Source organism: Lissotriton helveticus, chromosome 4_1 (assembly GCF_964261635.1).
Source record: "Lissotriton helveticus chromosome 4_1, aLisHel1.1, whole genome shotgun sequence".
NCBI lineage: Eukaryota > Metazoa > Chordata > Amphibia > Caudata > Salamandridae > Lissotriton > Lissotriton helveticus.
Window position 1 is genome coordinate 53343811 of NC_136063.1, and position 13910 is coordinate 53357720.

General features: G+C 46.1%; 1 pseudogene across 1 annotated transcript in view; it reads left to right on the forward strand.

Annotated features, from left to right (window-relative positions):
- The first annotated feature begins 2035 nt into the window (after window positions 1-2035).
- The window catches only part of LOC144826938 (killer cell lectin-like receptor subfamily F member 1), a 42208-nt pseudogene continuing 30333 nt past the window's right edge, over window positions 2036-13910 (forward strand). The window contains exons 1-4 of the transcript XR_013609977.1: window positions 2036-2099; window positions 6573-6668; window positions 9338-9481; window positions 13504-13655. The product of XR_013609977.1 is annotated as a killer cell lectin-like receptor subfamily F member 1 (transcript). The remainder of the gene's footprint in view (window positions 2100-6572; window positions 6669-9337; window positions 9482-13503; window positions 13656-13910) is intronic.

Here is a 13910-nt window from a genome sequence, read left to right on the forward strand (position 1 = left end):
GAGTCTTGGCCAAAAACCAAGGGGGCAAAATACACGTCCTGGTCTAAATGGATCCAAATCCTAAACTCAATGCAGCTTCAAAATCCTCCCCATGGGCCCCTAGATGACAAAAGCTGCTTCCATCGGATACTCAAGGTAGAATCCCTACTCCTGCCCCTTGAGCCCGCAGATCCTGAGGAATAGGAGGCCAGATCTTCCTCAATCATCTCATTCAGTGGAAACAAGAAGGACCTACCCCATTAACCCCCCCCCCCCCCATAGACAACTGAACATCTGATGTGGAGAGAGAGAAGGGTGGGATGTGGAGAGGAGGGTGAGATGTGGAGAGAGGGGCAGATGAGCTGTGGAGAGAGAAGAGGGTGAGATGTTGAGAGAATGGAGGTTGAGATGTGGAGAGAGTGGAGGTTGAGATGTAAAGAGAGAGGAGGGTGAGATGTAAAGAGAAAGGAGGGTGAGATATAGAGAGGAGGCTGATATGTAGAGTAGAGGGTGAGATGCGGTGAGGAGGGTGAAATGTGTAGAGAGGAGGGTGAGATTTGGAGATGAGGGTGAGATGTAAATGTAAATGTAGATTGTGCTTATATAGCGCACGGCTACCCGCAGTGGGTGTCCCGGCGCTTGCTTAGGGAACCCGTCCTGATATTCCCCTGTGAGATAGCAGGGTATCCACAAGGTGAAAGCCAGGCATCCCGCCGCGAGGGGCCGTTGTGGAGATTAAGCAAGCTATTGCCCAGAGTCGCAGAGTGTGAACTCGTGAGTCGAGGAGGCACCGGGGCGAGAATTATCGAGTCCGTGGAATTTTTAGTCCAAGACCCACCGAGGCGGGGAATTGAACCCTGGTCCAGGACCGATCTCAGCTTCCGGGTCTGCCGCCTCTAACCCCTGAGCCACACTTCTCCACATGCAGAGATGCAGAGAGGAGGGTCAGATGTGGAGATGAGTTTGAGATGTGGAGAGAGAGGAGGGTGGGTTGTGGAGAGAGAGGACGGTTAGATGTGGAGAGAAAGGAGGCTGAGATGTAGAGTAGAGGGTGAGATCTGGAGAGGAAGGTGAGATGTGTAGAGAGGGTGTGATGTAGAGAGGAGGGTGAGATGTAGAGAAAGAGGGCGAGATGTAGAGAGAGATGACGGTGAGATGTAGAGAGGAGGTGAGATGTGGAGAGAGAAGAGGGCGAGATGTAGAGAGAGATGACGGTGAGATGTAGAGAGGAGGTGAGATGTGGAGAGAGAAGAGGGCGAGATGTAGAGAGAGATGACGGTGAGATGTAGAGAGGAGGTGAGATGTGGAGAGAGAGGAGGGTGAGATGTAGAGAGGAGGTGAGATGTGGAGAGAGAGGAGGGTGAGATGTAGAGAGGTGAGTGAGATGTGGAGAGGAGGGTGAGATGTAGAGAGGTGAGTGAGATGTGGAGAGGAGGGTGACATGTAGAGGGAAAGAAGGGTGATGCAGAGAGAGAGGAGGGTGAGATGTGGAGATGAGGTTGAGATGCAGAGAGAGAGGAGGGTGAGATGTGGAGAGAGAGGAGGGTGAGATGTGGAGATGAGGTTGAGATGCAGAGAGAGAGGAGGGTGAGATGGGAAGAGAGTGGGATGTGGAGTGGAATCCTGGAGCTGGGCGTGCAGAGGGTCAGTGTAACCCTTAATGGCTTTGATGCTCTCATACATCAGTTGGGTTTTATGTTAAAAAGGGGAGTTTAAAGGTGACTGGGGGGTCATAGGGCATCAGTACCATGGTGTTATCCTCTACACATTGTAAATGTGAATCCCTTTGCTGATTATAGGGTCTGCATTACATAACTCAGCTGCTTGTGTTTCTGAGCCTTAGATGCTCATACAGGACATTTCAACCCCCGCCTCTCGCTTCTGGTCACTGTCGATGCTTGAAAGGAGAAGATGTTTGTGGTCACCTTTGGTCTGGCCACGTGGCTTCCTCTTCCTGTGCATGCGCAGCCCTCTGCAGACACTGAACCTGCTGAAGCAGCACAAGGGCCTGGTTTAATGACAGGCTCCCACCTGTGGGTCCAGCCAGGATTCACCAATGGAAGGCGAGGATAGATACACAGCGCTGCACTTCACGCGCAGGAAGACTCCTGGGGACAAAGGTAAGCAGTCACCAAGATACTGGAGGAGCCTGAGACACCGCAAGCTATTCGAATCATTAAAAGATGTTTGTCTCCGTGCTTTTTCAAGAAAAGATTCAGGGCTAGTTGTTCAATTTCCAGTGTGCTTGGGAGTTTCCTGAAAGTCAAGTGAGTATTCACTCAGGACATGGGTGTTCCCAAGCTAACACCTATGGTTTTTGATGCACAGCCCTAGCGACCAACATTGGTAGACAGAGCTTTATGCCAAATAATGACACCTCCTCAAGGCAGGGCAAAGTTGAAGAAATTGTTTATTTCTCCAAAGCTTTCTGCCTTTGTGTGCTCAGTGCTTAAATAGAGCTGGTGGTTGCAGGCGAGTCCCAAAGGGGAAAAAGGACTAACTTTTCATCACCAGAATTTGACTCAGAAGATTACAGGGAAAGGTAAAAAAGGTAGAAAGAAGGAGAATGGGAAAAAGAAAGAAAAAAAATTATTACAAAAGGAAGAAAGCAGGGATAAAGAAACTGCATATGTGAGATAAAGGGGCAGGAAGAGGATGGTGGTGGATAAAAGAAGCATAAAGTGTAATCAAGACCAGACAGCTTTGGTATTTTGCAAACCTTATGATCGGACGAGATATAGCTGGCTCTGAAAAAATAATTTTGGCATCAGAACTTATTCTTTTACAAATTAGAAACTCAGTTTGCTCATTGTATACCTCACATGCAAAGTTTGAAACGTTTTAAAGTATGTCTGGGCAGGGTATATGGTACTGTAAGGGTAAAGTTTCACTACACAACCTATGCTAGACAACACACACACCTTTGCACTATGGTGACTTATGTTAGACATCACACACACTTTTGCATGATGGTGATGTATGTTAGACATCACACACACCTTTGCATGATGGTGATTATGTTAGACATCACACACACCTTTGCATGATGGTGATGTATGCTAGACATCACACACACTTTTGCACTATGGTGATGTATGTTAGACATCACACACACCTTTGCATGATGGTGATGTATGCTAGACATCACACACACTTTTGCACTATTGTGATGTATGTTAGACATCACACACACCTTTGCATGATTGTGATGTATGCTAGACATCACACACACTTTTGCACTATGGTGATGTATGTTAGACATCACACACACCTTTGCATGATGGTGATGTATGCTAGACATCACACACCCTTTTGCACTATGGTGATGTATGTTAGACAACACACACACCTTTTCATGATGGTGATGTATGCTAGACATCACACACACTTTTGCACTATGGTGATGTATGTTAGACATCACACACACCTTTGCATGATGGTGATGTATGCTAGACATCACACACCCGTTTGCACTATGGTGATGTACGTTAGACAACACACACACCTTTTCATGATGGTGATGTATGCTAGACATCACACACACTTTTCCACTATGGTGATGTATGTTAGACATCACACACACCTTTACATGATGGTGATGTATGCTAGACATCACACACCCTTTTGCACTATGGTGATGTATGTTAGACATCACACACACCTTTACATGATGGTGATGTATGCTAGACATCACACACCCTTTTGCACTATGGTGATGTATGTTAGACATCACACACACCTTTACATGATGGTGATGTATGCTAGACATCACACACCCTTTTGCACTATGGTGATGTATGTTAGACATCACACACACCTTTACATGATGGTGATGGATGCTAGACATCACACACACCTTTGCATGATGGTGATGTATGCTAGACATCACACACACTTTTGCACTATGGTGATGTATGTTAGACATCACACACACCTTTACATGATGGTGATGGATGCTAGACATCACACACACTTTTGCACTATGGTGATGTATGTTAGACAACACACACACCTTTTCATGATGGTGATGTATGCTAGACATCACACACACCTTTGCATGATGGTGATGTATGCTAGACATCACACACACTTTTGCACTATGGTGATGTATGCTAGACATCACACACACTTTTGCACTATGGTGATGTATGTTAGACAACACACACACCTTTTCATGATGGTGATGTATGCTAGACATCACACACACCTTTGCATGATGGTGATGTATGCTAGACATCACACACACGTTTGCACTATGGTGATGTATGCTAGACATCACACACACCTTTGCATGATGGTGATGTATGCTAGACATCACACACACTTTTGCACTATGGTGATGTATGTTAGACAACACACACACCTTTACATGATGGTGATGTATGCTAGACATCACACACACTTTTGCACTACGCTGCAAAGTTGTGTGCATGGTGTCAAGCAGCCTGAAAGAGCACCAGCGCTGGGAAGTGATAAAGGTTCTTAGTGTCACTGCGCATGAGGTGAAATCCCACACCCGACACTACAAAAGTTAACTGCTCACCTTTTAGTAGTTAGCAAATATGTATTCATGCATGTATGTAGACAGTACAATCTTTCACAATAAAAGGACTGAGTACATTATATCTCTATTTAGTATCTAAAGGTATGGATTATAAAGAGTTTCTTAGTGAAACACTGCATGAGTGATTGTGAAATGTACTGTGTATGATTCTGCAGATGAACTACTTCCACAGGGCCCTGTAGTGTGAATGTAGGTAAACCCAAAACTGAAGGTAGGTTTGGACCACAGCAGCTCTGAGCTGAATACATGTGGCACGCCTTTTATTACAAAGAACATTTTACATGTTGATATTGTTTCTGTTGAATGCAACATTGAATGTTTTACTCAATGTATTTTTCTCTGGGAAGTAGAAAGGACAATGTTAATAAAAGGTCACTGCTTCGCTTTTTTGCTCGACAATATCATTAATTGTTGAATTAACATTTTTAAGCAAATCTATTGAATTTTTTTAAACACACATAGGGTTCCTTCTTTTGAATTGACATATGTTGAAATATTGAAATAGTGTTTCATTATTACTGGATGTTATTTAGAATTTGCCTTCGATCTACAAAATGACACATCATTTTCTTTCCCTTACTGCATAATTTGCTGCATAAGTAGTATGTGGTGCTGCATAATGTGGTGTATGTAAGCCAAAGGCAACTATTCTTATTAAAGTGAACTGAGTTCTAAAAATATATACAGGACCAAACAAATGATAGAGATGGAGTGTCACTTAAACATATATATTTATATATATATGTCAAACAAATTCCACAAGACAGACAAAGAAGAAGATAATAATTATTCCAAACAATAACACCCGCATTTCATTCATATTTACAATCACACTGTGTGCATCCAACCAGAAAAAGTAAGGAACAAAAAGGAAATCACATATTTCATGACACTACATACAATACAAAAGGTGTTTTTGTGGCTAAATGATAATGATACTCAATTATCTTCGTGCGTTTCGGCAAAAATACGCCTTCTTCAGGAAAGCCGCCATTCAATGATTGACCAGTACCTGCAAATACATATCAAAAGTTATGTGTACCAGACATAAAAAAAATCGCAAATAGTTAAGAACAGATTACCCACACAATTTGTGTCCATCGACCGACACCCATCACCAAGAAACTTGCATAATTTAGTCATCCCTGACACATATTTTCCTCTTTTGTTGTATGATTCCAGATGCCTGGGTCATGACCCTGCTGTCAGACAGAACTTGTTGATCTTTGAGAACACTTATTTGTACACTCTACCACAGGTGTACCCATAACTGACTAAAGTTCAGTACAATCCAAATGGTCTATTATGTAGCCTTAGAGCCCACTGCCAATCACTATACCGGTTGTTAAAGGCCCTGAACTGGAGTTATTGGCCTGAACTGTGGATCTCCAACATTGCAATGTTCTAAATCTGATTATTTACACAGCTATCATCTTCTTATAGGAAAAATAAAATGCAACATTAAGCATATGACTTTATGGTTTTCTAACGGTGGTATTTATGCAAACTCCTCCTTCCACAAGGACAGGCTTCCAATCATGCTACAAGGGAATATGCATCTCTTGGAAGGTCGTTTGGAGAATCGGAGTCATTCAGCCTCTAAATTCTCTTCTACTCCTGTCTTGACAGTAATGAGTTCACACAAATTCTTTACAATTTGTTTTACTGATCATAAAGTGAAGTTCTTTGGGGCTAGATGCAAGTTTTTCTTCATTGCTCTCAAGACATCACACTGATGAGAGATGAGAGATGTATATTTAGGACCTACAAAATGATACCTAGATTGATACAGTACAATATTTAGACACTTGTATTATTTTCAAATTTTATTCGGAATCCCCAAAGTTATGAAATTCTGTGATCCACAGGATATTTTCTAACTTGATTCTTGGGAATTAATCATTGATGAAGGACTGGCATGGTGCTTATACATTGTAATAAAGTCTTTTCCATAGCACAGTACAAAAACAATACATTCTCCAATAACATGAGTATTTCTCTCTATCCAATTACTTCTTGGTCTTTGCAGATACTTCTCCTTCTTGTGTTTGGAAATCTGTGGCTGTGGCTCTCGGGGGCGTTGCAGCGCTCCTTCTGGGGATTGTGTTAGGTCTTGCAAGTGTCAGTAAGTACCTTCGAGCTTAAATATACTGATAAAATGACTATACTCTTTTATTGTAAATATATAAATTCAGAAAAAAAGCAATATGTACAGCTGAAATTCTTAAATACCCAGTCCCATAGTTTATAGCACTATTCACCTCATACAGAGGTGGGCAATAACAGATCAGCTACCAACATGGCTGTCCTGACTGTGTATCCCACCCAGTAGGGTATCCAAGCACTAGAGCAATTTAAGGGAATGTGCTGGTCTGGGTTAAGAGCCATGTCTTCAGTTTCTCGCAGAGCTTAAGGGTTGAGAAAGTGGCACTGATGTGCAGGCGGTGGTCTTTCTAGGCTTTGGGGGCAATGTATGAGAAAGCACGATGGCTAGCTCTGGTTTAGATCCTGGGATGTGTGGGGCAGGAGGCCATTGAGCAGAGGTTTCTGGTCAGGGTTTGGGAAATAAAGCAGTGGTTCAGGGAGGAGGGCCCTAGATTGTGCAGGGCTATAACTGGATGTAAAGAGCTTGAGGACTGCGCATTTCGCAATTGGGAGCCAGTGATGGTCTCGGAGGTGCAAGGTGATGTGTTTGTGAGGTATGAATCTGAGGGTGAGTCCATATGTTCTGACGTCTTCTAATCAATTGGATGGTGATGCCGACATAGAGAGCGTTTTCATATTATAGAGCAGGAGGAGGCGACTGTGTTTACATGCATGGTCATCAAGAGTTTGTTATTGACTCCTATGTCTAGGTTCTTGGCTTGGATAACTGGGCAGGGTGTCAGCCCAAGCTCTGCTGGCCACCGGGTGGACATCCATAGTGAGGAGTCCTTGCCGAACAGTACCCCTTCCATTTTGTCAGTGTTGAGTTTTAGACAGATGATTTTTTTTCCAACTGGTGATTTCAGACATGTGGAGGGTGAAGGTGTGCTGGGTGCTGGGTGTTTCGTCAGGGAGGGGAAGGATGAGTCAGGTGTAGTCAGGGTAGCAGCCAATAGTGATTTGTGGGATTGGATGACACTGGTGAGAGGAACCATACTGGTAATTTTGTGTAAACTTTTTAAAATTTGTATTTTACTTTTGTATTGTTGATATTGTATGTACTATTAATTGATTCAGTTTTCACTTGTTTGAAAACCCGTGTATCGTTATGCATTTTTTGAAGTTTTAGTTTAGGTAATTTTGTATAATGTGTCTGTTTTTAATGTGAAGATTAATAAATGTAATAAACTGATTCCTGTGTAGTCCAACCTCTTTATTAGTTTTTTGGTTTGACAAGTTGCAACACCTTAGTGCCTAGGTTGTTTTATTTCATTCATTTCATTCATTTCTTCCCTGACCTAGGACTAGTTTCATTCATTCCTTCAGTGGGTCCTTGATACCTAATCATAAGCCATACTGGTGTTGAACAGAGTGGGATTGAGAGATGACCCTTGGGGTACTCCTTAGATGAGGATGGTGTCATCGAGGTGAGGTGAGCCAGGGTGCCCTACTGGGGACATCAGGTGCGGAATGAGATGAAGTGGAGAGCGGGTCCTTGTATGCTGGCTTTGAGAAAGAGTACAGCGTGGGGCTGAGCGATGATCCTTGGGCCACTCCTCAGAAGCCGATGGTGGTGATCGAGGTGTGGCGACCAGGCTGACCCAATAGGAGCATCAGGTGAGGAAGGAGTTCCAGTGGAGAGAGGGTCCTTGAAGCTGGCTTTGAATGAGACTCTGAACAGCATGAGGCTGAGAGATGATCCTTGGGGCACTCCTCAGATGAGGATGGTGGTGATCGAGGTGTAGCAACCGAGGCTGACCTTCTGGGGACATGTGGTGAGGAAGTAGATCCAGTGGAGAGTGGGTCCTTGTATGCCGGCTTCAAATGAGACTCTGTACAGCAACGAGCTGAGCGATGATCCTTAGGGCTCTCCTCAGATGAGGGTGTTGGTCATCGAAGTGTGCGACCAGGCCGACCTACTGGAGGCATCTGCTGAGGAAGGGGATCCAGTGGAAAGGGGTCCTTTTATGTCAGATTTGTGGAGGCATTGAATAAGGCTGGGGTGGAAGACGCTGCAGAAAACAGCAGATAGGTTGAGTAGAATGAGAGCTGCACTTTCATTGCTAGCAGAGTCTTTTTTAGTCCTGGGGTTATAGTGACTGACAAGAGTTCTGCCTCTGGGCCACACCTTTCTCTCCACCGGTGTATGGAGCTCCTTGAAGTCATATGGGAGACACTGGATGTGATATGTGGACGAGTTTTTTATCTACCCACTGGCGGTTGGCTCATATTCAACTGCCCATTCAGAGTCAACTTAACCCCAAACATTTGCATTTTTTTCTGCATATCATTGATCCATTGCAACCTGTTTCAGATGAAACTGTCATTATGAGTTTATATATTGCTTAACATATATTACTCAAGATACTTGGGAAAATAACTCCTATTATACATTTTTGGTGTTTTTATGGTCAAAAGGAAAAGCATGCAGAATCATTATTGTGTGATTCTACATTGTTACAAATATAGTGGTAGTCTGTGAGTAAGAGGAATTCTACTATTTCCTGTCAACTTGACTGTTCATACCTTCTTTTCTGTTCATCTCCTATTTTTACCTGCACTTTACCAATCCAAAAAGCATCGGCTATCTCATACTGACCCACTCACAGATATTTACATTATGTTTAGCTAATAAAATCTGTTTTTCAGTGTTCAAAGGTTACTTCTGGGCACACCTGAACTCTTGTGCAACGTGCCTCGAACCACAGACATTCACAAATTCCGGCTTTGTCTTTGAGGATGTCCAGCTGACGTCACAAGAGTTAAAGGACCAAGTGTGCGAAGATTCTAAAAGTAGGTACAATTATTGAATTCAATTCAAATCATGCATTGCTGTGTATTCCCTGATACAGATTCAAAATCAGTAATTCACTGCTATGACACATCAACTGCTGTTAACAAAAGCTAGTACCCACTGTTGCTGCATCATGAAGGAATTCCAAACTGCTCTGGCTGAGCTCTCTGAGAGCCTGTCAGAGCAGCACTGGAGAGGAGAGAGCACAGCTGTAGCAGGAGAGGGAGGGGTAAGGAAGGAAAGGGGAGGAGATGGGAGGGAAGGTAAAGGAAGGGAAGGGAAGGGAAGGGGAGGGGAGGGGAAGGGAGGGAAGGGGAGGGGAGGGAAGGGAAGGGGATGGGAGAGGAGAGGATGGAAGGGGGAGGGGAGGAAGTGCAGGGGATGGGGAGGGAAGCGAAGGAAAGTGGAGGTTAGGGCAAAGGGAATGGAAGGAAAGTGGAGGGGATGGCAAAGGGAAGGGAAGGTGAGGGGAGGGGATAAAGGGGAGGGGGCAGGGAGGGTGAGGGGAAAGGGGAGGGAAGAGGAGAGGGAGGGTAAGGAAAGAGAGGGTAGGGAAGGGAGGAGAAGGGGAGGGGTCGAAAGGGAAGGCGAGGGAAGGGAAAGGGAGGAAGGGGGAGGGGAAGGTGAAGAAAGGGAGGGGGGCAATGAATGGGAGACAAGGGAAGGGGTAGGGGAGACGGATGGAGAAGGAAAGGAATGAAAAGAAAGGGAAGGAAAATGCAGGGAAGTGAAGCAGAGGGAAGTGAAGGGAAGGTAAAGTACAGAAAAAAGGAAGGGAATGGAAGGGAAGAGAAGGGGAAGGAAGGGAAGGGAAAGAGAGGGAAGCGAAAGGAAGACAAATGGGGGAATGAAGGGGAGGGGAGGGGTGAAAAGGAAAAGGAGTAGGGGAGGGGGGGGAAGGAAAGGCAAGGAGAGGGGAGGGAGAGAGGGGAGAGGAGGGGAGGAGGAGAGGACAGGGACGATAACAGGCAGGAAGGGGGAGGGAATGGGAGAGGCAGGGGAGGGTAAGAGAAGGGAAAATAAGGGAAGAAAAGGAGGTGGAAGGAAAGTAGATGGGAGAGGAGGGGAGGTTAGGTGAGGTGAGGTAAGGGGATGGAAGGGTGGGTAAGGTAGGGGAATGGATGGTAGGGGATGTGAGGGGAAGAGAAGGGGAGAGGAGGGGGCGAAGGATGGGAAGGGAGGGAAAGGGGAGGGGAGGGGAAAGTTAAGAAAAGTAAGGGATGAGGATGGGGAGTGGTAGGGAAGGGGAGGAGAGGGCAGGGACGAGAAGAGGACAGGGGAGAGAAGGTGAGGTGAGGTGAGATGAGGTAAGGGGATGGAAGGGAAGGGTAGGGCAGGGGGCAAGGGTGGCCGTGAAGGTGAGGAGAGGGGAAGTAAAGGGCAGGGACACATAGAGGAGTGGAGGGGAGAGAAGGAAAGGTAGAGTGGGAGGGGAGGAAAGTGAAGGGACGAAGGGGAAGGAAGGGATGGGAGATGAGATTAGGGAAAAGAAGGGAAGGGAAAGGAAAATGAAGGGAGGGAAGGGACAGGAAGGGAGGGAAGAGTAGGGTGGTGGAGGGAAGAGTAGAGGAGGGAGGCAAGGGAAGGGAGGGGAAGGAAAGGGAATGTAAGGAAAAGTATGGGAAGAGGATGGGGAGGGAAAGGGAAGGAGAGGATAGGGGAAGGTTGGGGAGAGGAGGGGAGGGGAGGGGAGGAGAAGAGAAGATGAGTGCGTAGGGGATGGGAGGTGAGTTAAGGGGAGAAGAATAGGGAGGGGCAGGGGAAGGGACATTAAGGGAAGGGAACTGGAAGGGAAGGAGAGCGGAGGGGAGGAAAGGAGGAAGGGAAGGGAAAGGGAGGGGAGGTGAGGTGTGAGGTAAGGGGATGCAAGGGAAGGGTAGGGCAGGGGAAGGTGAGGGGAGGGGGAAGCTAAGTGAAGAGCGGGACAGAGTGGGGAGTGGAGGGTAGGGAGGGGATCGAAGGAAAGGGAGAATGTGAGGGCGGGGAAGGAAGGGATGGGAGATGAGGTGATGGAATGGAAGGGAAGGGGAACGGAAATGAGGGGAGGGAAGAGAAGTGGAGGGGAAGTGGAAGTGAAGTGGAGGGGAGGGGAGGTAAGGGGATGGAAGAGAAGGGTACGTTAGGGGAATGGATGGCAGGGGAGAGGAGGGGGCAAGGGTTGGGAAGGGAGCAGAAGGGGGAGGGGAAAGTAAAGAAAAGTTAGGGAAGGGGAGTGGAAGGGAAGGGAAAGAGAGGGGCGGGCAGGAGGAGAAAAGAAGAGGAGAGGGGAGGGAAAGTGAGGTGAGGTGAGTTAAGGGGATGGAAGGGCAGGGAGGTGAGGAGTGAGTAAGTGAAGGGCCGGGACAGAGAGGGGAGTGGAGGTGAGAGAAGGAAAGGGGGAATGGGAGGGGAGAGAGGGGACAAAGGGGACAAAGGGGACGGAAGCGAGAGGAGATGAGGTGAGGGAATGGAATGGAAGGGAAGGGGAAGGGAAATGAGGGGAGGGACATGAAGGGAGGGAAGAGTGGGGGATGGGAGGGAAGAGTAGAGGAGGGGGTGAGGGAAGGGAGGGGAAGGGGGCATGAGAGGGGAGGGAGAGTAAAGGGAAAGTAAGGAAAAGTAAGGAAAGAGGATGGGGAGTGGAAGGGAAGGGGAGGAGAGGGGAAGGGTGGGGATGGGAGGAGAAGAGCAGAGGAGTACAGAGGGTGGGGGAGGTTAGTTAAGGGGAAGGTGAAAAGGGAGGGGGAAGGGAAAGTAAGGGAAGGGAATGGGAAGGGGAGCGGAGGGGAGGAAAGGGGAAGGGAAGGTAAAGGAAAAGGAAGGGAGGGGAGGTGAGGTGTGAGGAGAGGCAATGCAAGGGAAGGGAGGGTAGGGGAGGTAAGGGGAGGGGGAATGAAGGGCAGGGCAGGGACAGAGAGAAGTGGAGGGAGAGAAGAGAAGGGAAGGGAAGGGAGAATGTGAGGGGAGGGAAGGGAAGAGAATGAATAGAGGGGAAGGAAGGGATGAGACATGAGGTGATGGAAACGAAGGGAAGGGGAAGGGAAATGAGGGGAGGGAAGGGATGGGAAGGGTAGGGTAGGGTAAGGTAGGGTAGAGTAGGGTAGGGGAGGGAAGGGGAGGAAAGTGAAGGCAAGGGAAGGGAAGAGGAGGGAAGGGAAGGAGAAAATGGGAGGGGAAGAGGAGAGGAGGCGGGGGGTGGGAAGGGAATGGGAAGGGGGCAGAAGAAAGGAACGGAGGGGAAGGGAGGGGAGCGGAAGAGAGCGTAAAGGAAGGAAGGGAAAGGGGAGGGGATGCAAGGGGGGGTGGAAGGCAGGGGAAACGAAGGGAGTAAAAGGGGAGGGGAGGTAAGGGGATGCAAAGACAAGGAGAAGGGGAGGGAAAGGAAGGGATAAAGAGTGCTGTGGTAGATGGCAGAAGACCCTTATCTGTTTTTTACATTTTGGATAAGGAAGCAATGTTATGTATGGCTTCTCCATTACTCCACCGCCCATGAGTAGCAGTTGAAAGCAGGGCAATTGATTTGTGGAGCCATACATAACAAATGAGTAAAAAGTGAATTACAAGAATCTTTTTTACTTTGAGATTTGCTGTTGGTTTCTATTTGATGTCACTTAGAACACCTCAGTGAAAGCAACCCCATTAATCACTGTTACCCATCTATATCTTTGCAAAGTTTGGTAAAACCACGATGATGAGGATAACAAACAAGGCGACAACGCAATGTACAAAAATAAAAACATGGAAACCAATATGACAAGTTTAAAGAGCAATATGAAATAATTGAAATCCTGTGGATACTCATAGGCAATTGATTAAACTTGTTTAGCATCTAAAAATGTGTGAATCACAAACATTCTTTTTATGCAACAGCTCAATTATTGAGAGTTTTCATGGCAATCAATCAACAAAATTAAATGCTGTTGGCAAATCCCTTTGCAAAGAATTATCCATCTCAAACATAACTATTTTAGGTACATATCATATATTTCAATGCAAATCCTTCTGACTTCAATTCACTAATACCCACTTTTCCTCCTTTCAGGTTCTCTGTGTGAGATCTGCCCCTACAATTGGATGCTATCAGGAGGCAGGTGTTATTTCTTCTCTGAGGAATTCAAATCCTGGAACTCGAGTCGGAAATACTGTATCTCCCGATTGTCAGACCTCATAACCATTGATGACGAGATTGAAATGGTAGAGTATGGGATTCATGGCGGGGTCTGCTGGCTTCACATATCTCACTGGACTGAGGTATTCCACAAAAGAAGGAAGACTGTTCAATTTGTGGTTGTGTTATTAAATGATCATAATGAATGAATAAATTAATGAAATATTTTAGAGAGCGCGCCATGAAATTAAAAGGAAACCTCCTGCCCGATGATGGACAAGTCTGGAATAGCTAATTGATCTATTGAGTAAACAACCAGGTATTCAGTTTCTTCCTATATT